This window comes from Salmo salar, chromosome 04 (genome assembly GCF_965601325.2).
Source record: "Salmo salar chromosome 04, fSalSal1, whole genome shotgun sequence".
NCBI lineage: Eukaryota > Metazoa > Chordata > Actinopteri > Salmoniformes > Salmonidae > Salmo > Salmo salar.
This window is the reverse complement of record NC_138294.1, coordinates 1,511,082-1,523,681: the sequence shown is the minus strand read 5'-3', so window position 1 is coordinate 1,523,681 and position 12,600 is coordinate 1,511,082.

Sequence of the window (12,600 nt, the reverse complement as noted above, 5' to 3'; positions counted from 1 at the left end):
CCTCTACATAAACACACACCCTAACAAACCCCGAACCACATAAAACAAACACCCCCCTGCCACGTCCTGACCAAACTACAATAACAAATAACCCCTTTACTGGTCAGGACGTGACAGTACCCCCCCCCAAAGGTGCAGACCCCGGATGCACCTCACACAAAAAATAAACCCCAAAATAAAGCCCCCGACGGTTCCCGTGCTACACCCCCCCTCCCCAATACTCCTACTGTGGAGGTTGCTCAGGCTCTGGCCTTAGTTCCCCACCTAACCTGTCCACCCCCGCTGAATACCTCGGGCTGAAGCGCGTCGCTGTAGACCTCGGGCTGAAGCGCTTCGCTGTAGACCTCGGGCAGAAGGGCGACTCTGGGAGCTCCGGACCGTAGTGCGACTCTGGGAGCTCCGGACCATAGGGCGACTCTGGCTGCGCCCGTTCCGGACTGTAGGCCATCTCTCTCGGTTCCGGACTGTAGGCCGTCTCACTCGGTTCCGGACTGTAGGCCGTCTCACTCGGTTCCGGACTGTAGGCCGTCTCACTCGGTTCCGGACTGTAGGCCGTCTCTCTCGGTTCCGGACTGTAGGCCGTCTCTCTCGGTTCCGGACTGTAGGCCGTCTCTCTCGGTTCCGGACTGTAGGCCGTCTCACTCGGTCCCGGACTGTAGGCCGTCTCACTCGGTCCCGGACTGTAGGCCGACTCTCTCGGTTCCGGACTGTAGGCCGTCTCACTCGGTCCCGGACTGTAGGTCGTCTCTCTCTCAGTTCTGGATTGTGGGCCTTCTCTAGACGGGGCACTGTTGCCGGACACTCTGGACGGGGCACTGTTGCCGGACACTCTGGACGGGGCACTATTGCCGGACACTCTGGACGGGGCACTGTTGCCGGACACTCTGGACGGGGCACTGTTGCCGGACACTCTGGACGGGGCACTATTGCCGGAAGCGCTGGACGGGGTACTGTCATCAGAAGCTCTGGACGAGGACTGTGCACTTAAAGCCTGATGCGTGGGGCTGGTAGTGGAGGTACCAGACTGGAGACACGCACCTCAAGGCTAGTGTGAGGAGCAGGAACAGGACGAGTTGGACTGGGCTGACGCACTGGAGTCCTGGGGCGTGGGGCTGGTAGTGGAGGTACCAGACTGGAGACACGCACCCCAAGGCTAGTGTGAGGAGCAGGAACAGGACGAGTTGGACTGGGCTGAAACACTGGAATCCTAATGCGTGGTGCTGGCTTTGGATACGCCAGACTGGATACACGCACCTCAGGACTGGTGGGAGGAGCGGGAACAGGATACACTGGGCCGTGAAGGCGCACTGGCGGTCTCGAGCACAGTACTGGCACCACCCTTACTAGCTGGATGCCCACTTCCCCCTGGCAAATGCGGGACGCTGGCACCGCACACACCGGCCTATGAATGCTCGGCCTCGACGCCGTGCGCATCTCCCCATAGCATGGGGCCTGACCAGTAACATGCTGCCTCCGGTAAGCATGGGGAGTTGGCTTGGGACTTAACCCTGCCCCAGCCAAACTACCCGTGTGCCCCCCCCCAAAACATTTATTGGGGCTGCCTCTCAGGCTTAAATGCCAACCGTGTACCAATTTAACAGTCCCAGTCCTCTTCGCTCCATTTTCGCCATTCCTCCCTCGCTGTCTCCACCTGTTTCCATGGCAGGGTCTTGTCCCCTGCCATTACCTCTTCCCATGCCCAAGATGTCCTCCACTCCCTTCTCTCCCTGGCCCAGGATCCTTGCTCCTCCTGGGCCCGCTGCTTGGTCCATTGGTGGTGGGAAGTTCTGTAATGGTCGTCGTATATACTGGACCAAGGCGCAGCGGGTTGAGTGCTCATTTTATCTTTTATTAGAACACTTAATAAACAAAACAAGAAAACGTACGAACGAACAATATTGCAAGCTAACACAGCAGTGCAACAACAACTTCCCACAAGGGACATGTGAAAACAGGGCTACCTAAGTATGACTCTCAATCAGCAACAACGATGCTGATTGAGAGCCATACCAGGCCAACACAAAGAAATACACAACATAGACAGAGCATAGAAATACAAAACATAGAACATAACCAAAAACCCCGGAATACTCTAAACAAACACCCCTCTACATAAACACACATCCTAACAAACCCCGAACCACATAAAACAAACACCCCCCTGCCACGTCCTGACCAAACTACAATAACAAATAACCCCTTTACTGGTCAGGACGTGACGAATGTACACTTCCAAAATTACAGTTATATTGGTCTACTGTCTTTCATGATGTCACAAAATAAAACAACTTCAACAGGATCGTTCTTTAATTTCCCACCGACCGGTTCCACATTCTCAAAAATAGAAATATTGTTTAATTCTCCACATTTGGGGACGTAGGAGTTTTGGCAGGAGAAGATCCTTTGTCTCAAAGAGGTTTCTTTCCCCTCAAACCTGCCAAACCCAAAGTTCCTACCTGGTGTTTACGCCATAAAACTGTGGAGAGAGAAAGAGAGAGAGAAAAGGGGGGTTGGCAGCCTATGACTCCCCCCCACCCATCCACCCAAAGGCACATGATGACAAGAGTCAATAAGCAACAGGAGAGATTTAGACCAGTCACCCAACAGCAGGATAACACGGAAGAGAGTATGAGTAACGTGAGTTAGAAAACTCCCAGTATGACCCACCATGGTACTCTTACCTAGCTGATGAGTCTGCTCTTTTACTGGACAGGTGGATATGTAATGCCCTGTAGCATCACAATACAGGCAACTGTTGTAGTTCAGCCCCTGGAGACCTTCCGTAAGGTTCTGAAATAGCTCCTCATGTTTTTCAATGGTGACTCCCTGCAGGCAGGTTCGAGGTCAAGGCAGGCTGAATGGTCAGGCAGGTGGGCTCAGTGTCAGGGCAGACAGGCTTGAGGTCAAGGCAGGCTGAATGGTCAGGCATTCGGGCTCAGTGTCAGGGCATGCAGAACGGGTCAGAACCGGGAGGGCTAGAAAAACAGAGACTAGGAAAGCAGGAGCATGGAAAAACACGCTGGTAAGCTTGACAAGACAAGACGAACAGGCAACACACAAACAGAGAACACAGGTATCAATACACTGGGGATAATGAGGAAGCTGGGCGACACCTGGACGTGGGTGGAGACAAGCACAAAGACAGGTGAAACAGATCAGGGAGTGAAAGTAATACACATGACTAGACATGTTCCATTACAGAACAGTATGTTGTTCTGCTCCACCATAACAGGAGGATGGACAGACTAGACATATTCCATTACAGAACAGTATGATGTTCTGCTCCACCATAACAGGAGGATGGACAGACTAGACATGTTCCATTACAGAACAGTATGTTGTTCTGCTCCACCTTAACATGATGGACAGACTAGACATGTTCCATTACAGAACAGCATGTTGTTCTGCTCCACCATAACAGGAGGATGGACAGACTAGACAAAGATGTGTCTGGGAGACAGGATTCGTGATTGGTGCTCTGGCTCTCTAATGTTATGATGGACTGAAGACCCTGTTAACTATGTTATGATGGACTGAGACCCTGTTAACTATGTTATGATGGACTGAGACCCTGTTAACTATGTTATGATGGACTGAGACCCTGTTAACTATGTTATGATGGACTGAGACCCTGTTAACTATGTTATGATGGACTGAAGACCCTGTTAACTATGTTATGATGGACTGAGACCCTGTTAACTATGTTATGATGGACTGAGACCCTGTTAACTATGTTATGACATGCGTATACAAAAATAGAAAGTAGCAATGTGCATGCCCCATCCACCTGAGGATCTGTCTTTTTCAACCATCTATTTCCTGTATTTGAGGGGTGGGACTTCCACTTGTCACTTAAATCTCTCTGGTTTGATTGCTTTCATCGTACTCCTGTGACTCTTCCATATTCTTGCTTGTGCCTATAGTTTTCCCCCGGCAGCATTACGACCGTAAAAAGGTTTGTAATTACCTGTCAAAGGCTAAATCTTAGTCTGGAATTTAACCCACCGTCTCGACACGTGCATCACGAGAAAGAGAAGAAAGATAACTTTATTTTTTGATCGGTGTTCATTTTTGGGGGGATTTTAATACGGTTTAAATGTTTACAAACTAGATGCTCTGAAATGAAAGCAACTTCTGAAAAGTTATATTACGCTGGCCCGGGTTGAATCGAGCGACGACGGGCGAGGGAGGAACGCTTTACTCAACTCAAACTGTAATCGGTCATGTTGTCATCAAGGCAGCTAGGTGCATCATCCAGAAACATCTCTTTTCCATGAAATAAATGTTTTAATTCATTGGGAAGGCAGATAAATCGTTCTTATCAAAATCAATAACCTTTGCATGTGAAAACACAGAATGCTACTCATTACTCCTCGAGCTTAATTACCTAACTTTTTGTTTTGAGCCAATTTCACCGTCTTCCAAAGCGGAGCACCTGGCTCACGCCCAGGAGGCAGCCCTGCTCCAGAACGAATGCAGTCACTTTTCCCCCAGTTCAAATTCTTCCCACCGGGGTAACCCGGGCCAGATAAACAAATCTCCTCACTGACAAACTTGTTGAATTATGCAAGAGAGCGTGACAACACTTTAATGACTGAGACAGTCTAGACGGCGCAGGCGAGTGCAGTTAGGGTAGATAGAGCAAGTGTTTGGAGGTTGCAGTCATACCCCTCCCCTTTATGTTAATTTATTCATATATGCAACTCCGCCAAGTATATTTATATAAATTAGGCACATATAATTTTCTTTCTTTTAATACAAATTTAAAAAAAATACCTGATAGAATAAGAACATTTATATATGAATACATAACATTTATATATGAATACATAACATTTATATATGAATACATAACATTTGTTGTGACATTTCACAATACATGTACATCCTACCTCAATCTCTGAACTTTGTCATTGCCATGTTCTATAACTCAGTAAATAACTGATGTATTCTAAAAATAAAACAATTACTTAATTTATTAGAATTGTTTTAACACCTTAAAGTAATTTAGATGACCGTTGCTATAGAAAGAGGAAACATCCTCTGCTTTCACGTTCTCATTCACTGTAAAATAATTAAACGCTGGGTTTTCCAGGGGGAAGAGGGGGCGAAGACAGGGAGGGTTTGATTGATTCAAAGGGTCGGTGGGTGGGGCGGGATGTGACCAGAATTTCTCCCGTTGAGTGAGTGGAGGTCTTCGGTTGGATAAGACACACACACGCAAGTAGACCCCCCCCCCCCCCCATTATACATTAATTTTCCCCTGAGCCAGGCTTTGGAGGTGTCACGTCCTGACCAGTATAAGGGTTATTTGTTATTGTAGTTTGGTCAGGACGTGGCAGAGGGTATTTTGTTTATGTGGTTCGGGGTGGTGTTTTATGTAGTAGGGTGTTTGATTTATTATTTCCGGGTTTTTGGGGTTATATGGACGATTGTGAGAAGTGGACGTGGGAGGAGATTATGGCAGGAGAAGGTCCATGGAGGAAGTGGAGCGATGACAGGGAACGCTACAGGGGAACACGACTGGCTTTTAAGCCCGAGAGGCTGCCCCAAGAATGTTTTGGGGGGGGCACATGGGTAGTTTGGCTGGGCGAGGATTGAGCCCCAGGCCAAATCCCCATACCTTTTCTGGGCAACCAGTGACTGGACAGGTCCCGTGCTTCGGGGTAATGGGTACTGTGGCGAGGCCAAGTATTTTTAGGCCGGTACGCGCAATACCAGCGCCCCGCATTTGCCAGGGGGAAGTGGGCATCCAGCCAGTAAGAGTGATGCCAGTTCTGCGCTCGAGACCGCCAGTACGCCTCTACGGTCCAGTGCGTCAGCCCTGTCCGACTCGTCCTGTTCCCGCTCCCCGCACTATCCCTGAGGTGCGTGTTCCCAGGCTGATACCTCCAGTACCAGCACCACGCATCAGGCTTCCAGTGCGTCAGCCCAGTCCGACTCGTCCTGTTCCCGCTCCCCGCACTAGCCCTGAGGTGCGTGTTCCCAGGCTGATACCTCCAGTACCAGCACCACGCATCAGGCTTCCAGTGCGTCAACCCAGTCCGACTCGGCCTGTTCCCGCTCCCCACACTAGCCCTGAGGTGCGTGTCCACAGACTGGCACATCCAGTACCAGTACCATGCATAAGGCTTGCAGTGCGTCAGCCCAGCCTCGAGAGTTCGGCAATAGTGTGCAGTCCAGAGTGTCCGGCAACAGTGTGCAGTCCAGAGTATCCGGCATCAGTATGCAGTCCAGAGTATCCGGCAGCAGTGTGCAGTCCAGAGTATCCGGCATCAGTATGCAGTCCAGAGTATCCGGCAACAGTGTGCAGTCCAGAGTATCCGGCAACAGTGTGCAGTCCAGAGTATCCGGCAACAGTGTGCAGTCCAGAGTATCCGGCACCAATGTGCAGTCCAGAGTATCCGGCAACAGTGTCTAGTCCGGAACCGAGGGAGTCTGCCTGCGACCCAGAACCGAGGGAGTCTGCCTGCGACCCGGAACCGAGGGAGTCTGCCTGTGACCCGGAACCAAGGGAGTCTATCAGCAACCCGGAACTAAGTAAGTCTGTTGACGATCCAGAACTAAATAGGATTAACTATGTATCAAATGAGTCTTCCTACAGTGTGGAACGGAAGAGGTCTGCCTACGATCTGGAACGATGGGAGTCTGCCTACGGCCCGAAACTGATCAAGTCTGTCTGCATTCTGGAGGACAGTAGGCCGGAGCCAGAACCACCTCCTGTATAGGTGGGTTGGGGAGGGGGGGGGTGTAGCACAAGTGCCGTCGGTGACGGCAGCCACCCTCCCTTCCCTCCCTTTAGTTTAGGGGGATTATTGTTATTGTTGTTGTTGTTTTGTTTTTTTTATTTTATGAGGTGCATCCGGGGTTAGCACCTTTAGGGGGGGTACTGTCACGTCCTGACCAGTATAAGGGTTATTTGTTATTGTAGTTTGGTCAGGACGTGGCAGAGGGTATTTTGTTTATGTGGTTCGGGGTGGTGTTTTATGTAGTAGGGTGTTTGATTTATTATTTCCGGGTTTTTGGGGTTATGTTTTAGGTTTGTATTTCTGTGGTCTCTAGTCTTTTGTATTTCTTTGTCTAGTTTATTGGGGTTGGACTCTCAATTGGAGGCAGGTGTTTTCTTGTTGCCTCTGATTGAGAGTCCTATATATGGGTAATTGTTTGGTGTAGTGTTGTGGGAGATTGTTTCTTGTTTTGCTGAGTGTGCCTGACAAGACTGTTTTGTTGTTCGTGCGTTCTTCGTTTGTTATTTTGGTGTTCTCTTTATTTAAAATAAAATACAAGATGAGCATCCACATTCCTGCTGCGTTTTGGTCCTCCATTCCCGACGACAACCGTTACAGGAGGCTCATATCTGTGTGTGTGTATGTGAGTGTGTGAGGTTTGTGGACTGTAATGTATACCTTTACCCCCCACTAGAGGCTTCCCTGATAACAGCTAGTTAAAGGGATATGACTGAGACATGGATGGTAACTAAGAACACACACACACACATTTTCAACCTCACTTCCTCTTTCTCTCACTCCTATTCTCTCTCTCTCACACACACACACACACACACACACCACACACACACACACACACACACACACACACACACACACACACACACACACACACACACACACACACACACACCCCCCCCCCCGTTGAGAGGCCATCAAGGTTGGATATATAACTAACTGTCCACTATCTGATGACAGGATCAATAACTAACTGTCCACTATCTGATGACAGGCTCAATAACTAACTGTCCTCTATCTGATGACAGGATCAATAACTAACTGTCCTCTATCTGATGACAGGATCAAAAACTAACTGTCCTCTATCTGATGACAGGATCAATAACTAACTGTCCTCTATCTGATGACAGGATCAATAACTAACTGTCCTGTATCTGATGACAGGATCAATAACTAACTGTCCTGTATCTGATGACAGGATCAATAACTAACTGTCCTCTATCTGATGACAGGATCAATAACTAACTGTCCTGTATCTGATGACAGGATCAATAACTAACTGTCCACTATCTGATGACAGGATAAATAACTAACTGTCCACTATCTGATGACAGGATCAATAACTAACTGTCCTGTATCTGATGACAGGATCAATAACTAACTGTCCTCTATCTGATAATAGGATCAATAACTAACTGTCCACTATCTGATGACAGGATAAATAACTAACTGTCCACTATCTGATGACAGGATCAATAACTAACTGTCCTCTATCTGATGACAGGATCAATAACTAACTGTCCACTATCTGATGACAGGATCAATAACTAACTGTCCTGTATCTGATGACAGGATCAATAACTAACTGTCCTGTATCTGATGACAGGATCAATAACTAACTGTCCTCTATCTGATGACAGGATCAATAACTAACTGTCCACTATCTGATGACAGGATCAATAACTAACTGTCCTCTATCTGATGACAGGATCAATAACTAACTGTCCTCTATCTGATGACAGGATCAATAACTAACTGTCCACTATCTGATGACAAGATCAAAAACTAACTGTCCTCTATCTGATGACAGGATCAATAACTAACTGTCCTGTATCTGATGACAGGATCAATAACTAACTGTCCACTATCTGATGACAGGATCAATAACTAACTGTCCTGTATCTGATGACAGGATCAATAACTAACTGTCCACTATCTGATGACAGGATCAATAACTAACTGTCCACTATCTGATGACAGGATCAATAACTAACTGTCCACTATCTGATGACAGGATCAATAACTAACTGTCCTCTATCTGATGACAGGATCAATAACTAACTGTCCTGTATCTGATGACAGGATAAATAACTAACTGTCCTGTATCTGATGACAGGATCAATAACTAACTGTCCTGTATCTGATGACAGGATCAATAACTAACTGTCCTCTATCTGGTGACAGGATCAATAACTAACTGTCCACTATCTGATGACAGGATAAATAACTAACTGTCCTCTATCTGATGACAGGATCAATAACTAACTGTCCTCTATCTGATGACAGGATCAATAACTAACTGTCCACTATCTGATGACAGGATGAATAACTAACTGTCCACTATCTGATGACAGGATCAATAACTAACTGTCCTCTATCTGATGACAGGATCAATAACTAACTGTCCTCTATCTGATGACAGGATCAATAACTAACTGTCCACTATCTGATGACAGGATCAATAACTAACTGTCCTGTATCTGATGACAGGATCAATAACTAACTGTCCACTATCTGATGACAGGATCAATAACTAACTGTCCTCTATCTGATGACAGGATCAATAACTAACTGTCCTCTATCTGATGACAGGCTCAATAACTAACTGTCCTCTATCTGATGACAGGATCAATAACTAACTGTCCTCTATCTGATGACAGGATCAAAAACTAACTGTCCTCTATCTGATGACAGGATCAATAACTAACTGTCCTGTATCTGATGACAGGATCAATAACTAACTGTCCTGTATCTGATGACAGGATCAATAACTAACTGTCCTCTATCTGATGACAGGATCAATAACTAACTGTCCTGTATCTGATGACAGGATCAATAACTAACTGTCCTCTATCTGATGACAGGATCAATAACTAACTGTCCACTATCTGATGACAGGATCAATAACTAACTGTCCTGTATCTGATGACAGGATCAATAACTAACTGTCCACTATCTGATGACAGGATCAATAACTATCTGTCCTGTATCTGATGACAGGATCAATAACTAACTGTCCTGTATCTGATGACAGGATCAATAACTAACTGTCCTGTATCTGATGACAGGATCAATAACTAACTGTCCACTAACTGTCCACTATCTGATGACAGGATCAATAACTAACTGTCCTCTATCTGATGACAGGATCAATAACTAACTGTCCTGTATCTGATGACAGGATCAATAACTAACTGTCCACTATCTGATGACAGGATCAATAACTAACTGTCCTGTATCTGATGACAGGATCAATAACTAACTGTCCACTATCTGATGACAGGATCAATAACTAACTGTCCTCTATCTGATGACAGGATCAATAACTAACTGTCCTCTATCTGATGACAGGCTCAATAACTAACTGTCCTCTATCTGATGACAGGATCAATAACTAACTGTCCTCTATCTGATGACAGGATCAAAAACTAACTGTCCTCTATCTGATGACAGGATCAATAACTAACTGTCCTGTATCTGATGACAGGATCAATAACTAACTGTCCTGTATCTGATGACAGGATCAATAACTAACTGTCCTCTATCTGATGACAGGATCAATAACTAACTGTCCTGTATCTGATGACAGGATCAATAACTAACTGTCCTCTATCTGATGACAGGATCAATAACTAACTGTCCACTATCTGATGACAGGATCAATAACTAACTGTCCTGTATCTGATGACAGGATCAATAACTAACTGTCCACTATCTGATGACAGGATCAATAACTATCTGTCCTGTATCTGATGACAGGATCAATAACTAACTGTCCTGTATCTGATGACAGGATCAATAACTAACTGTCCTGTATCTGATGACAGGATCAATAACTAACTGTCCACTATCTGATGACAGGATCAATAACTAACTGTCCACTATCTGATGACAGGATCAATAACTAACTGTCCTCTATCTGATGACAGGATCAATAACTAACTGTCCTGTATCTGATGACAGGATCAATAACTAACTGTCCACTATCTGATGACAGGATCAATAACTAACTGTCCTGTATCTGATGACAGGATCAATAACTAACTGTCCACTATCTGATGACAGGATAAATAACTAACTGTCCTGTATCTGATGACAGGATCAATAACTAACTGTCCACTATCTGATGACAGGATGAATAACTAACTGTCCACTATCTGATGACAGGATCAATAACTAACTGTCCTCTATCTGATGACAGGATCAATAACTAACTGTCCTCTATCTGATGACAGGATCAATAACTAACTGTCCACTATCATAACAGGTGGTGAATCGGTGTCTTGAGGTCAATGCAAACACAGGACTCCCCAGACACACCCCTTATTACTGGTGAATGAAGGGAGGAATTACACACAGGACTCCTCAGACACACCCCTTATTACTGGTGAAGGAAGGGAGGAATTACACACAGGACTCCTCAGACACACCCCTTATTACTGGTGAAGGAAGGGAGGAATTACACACAGGACTCCTCAGACACACCCCTTATTACTGGTGAAGGAAGGGAGGAATTACACACAGGACTCCCCAGACACAGCCCTTGAGAAATGTAGTGCTCTATTCTGAGCCAGGTCTTATGCAAATGATCAACATGCAATTTACAGTAAGTGGTTTGCCTTTTTTCCAGTAAGAAACATGTGACAGATAGCTGTTCTTATACCCATTATCACTTCTGTACTTTGTGACACCATACAGTCTTTGATAAACAGGGAGATGTTAGTGTGCAGTGCAGTTATTGTTCTCCAACTTCTTTTGATGTAGATAGAGAATGTAGGAGACAGTACATGTGGTCCTTAGGCCCTCTCTGAGAAAGATAGAGACATCTCTGAATAACTAATATCTCTGGTCTCAATGTTTCACAGGACAGATAGACAGAGTGGGGGAAAGAGAGGGAGATACAGAGTGAGACAGATATGGAGAGGGAGAGAAAATATTTCTGAGAACCTTACATATTTAGCCCTCCCCCCTCCTCCCATCCACAGAAGAAGAAAGAAGAAGTGTGTATAAATGTCTCTGAATAACTCTTGACTCTGGTGTCCATGTCACACAGGATACAGTAAATATAGACCTCAGGCCCTCTCCGAGAAAGACAGAGACATCTCTGAATAACTATTCTCTCTAGTGTCCATGTCACACAGGAGACAGTATAGAATGATACAACTCTACATGGTCATTGATGGTCGACCACAGCTGGCCAGACTCAGTCCTGGGAACCCCAAGGTCTGCATGTTTTAGTTTTTGCCACAACAATACAAAGATAATAATTAACTCTTCATCATCAAGCTGTGATTAGTAGAATCCACTGTGTAGTGATACATAACCTCACAGAACTACAGTCATGCTCTGTGATGTGTGTGTGAATTCACAGGGTCCCATTTTACTCCATGTAAATATATTGTCACTTCAATTCTTTAATCACATGGTAAAAGGTATCTACACTGTGGTAAACTAAACTAATATACACTAAATATACAAACTAATCTACACTGGTAAACTAAACCCCCCCCGTGGAAGTACTAAACTAAATATACACACTACACTGGGGCTACACTCCCCCGTGGTAAACTAAACTAATATAAACTAAATATACAAACTAATCTTCACTGTGAGAAACAAACGTGGTTTTCTGAAAATAAGTCTGTCGTCACATGGTGGTGGTTAGTGTCATACTATTGGTTAGACAGTTTCCCCTTTAATGAGGTTGACAGTTAAAACTGTCTCTTACATTAGACTGAGTCACACAGAGGCTCCAGCTGTGCAGAGAACAGACACAAACCAACAACTGAGATAACAGCAGACTTTACAGCAGTAGAAGTTACAACAGTAGAAGTTACAGCAGTAGAAGTTACAA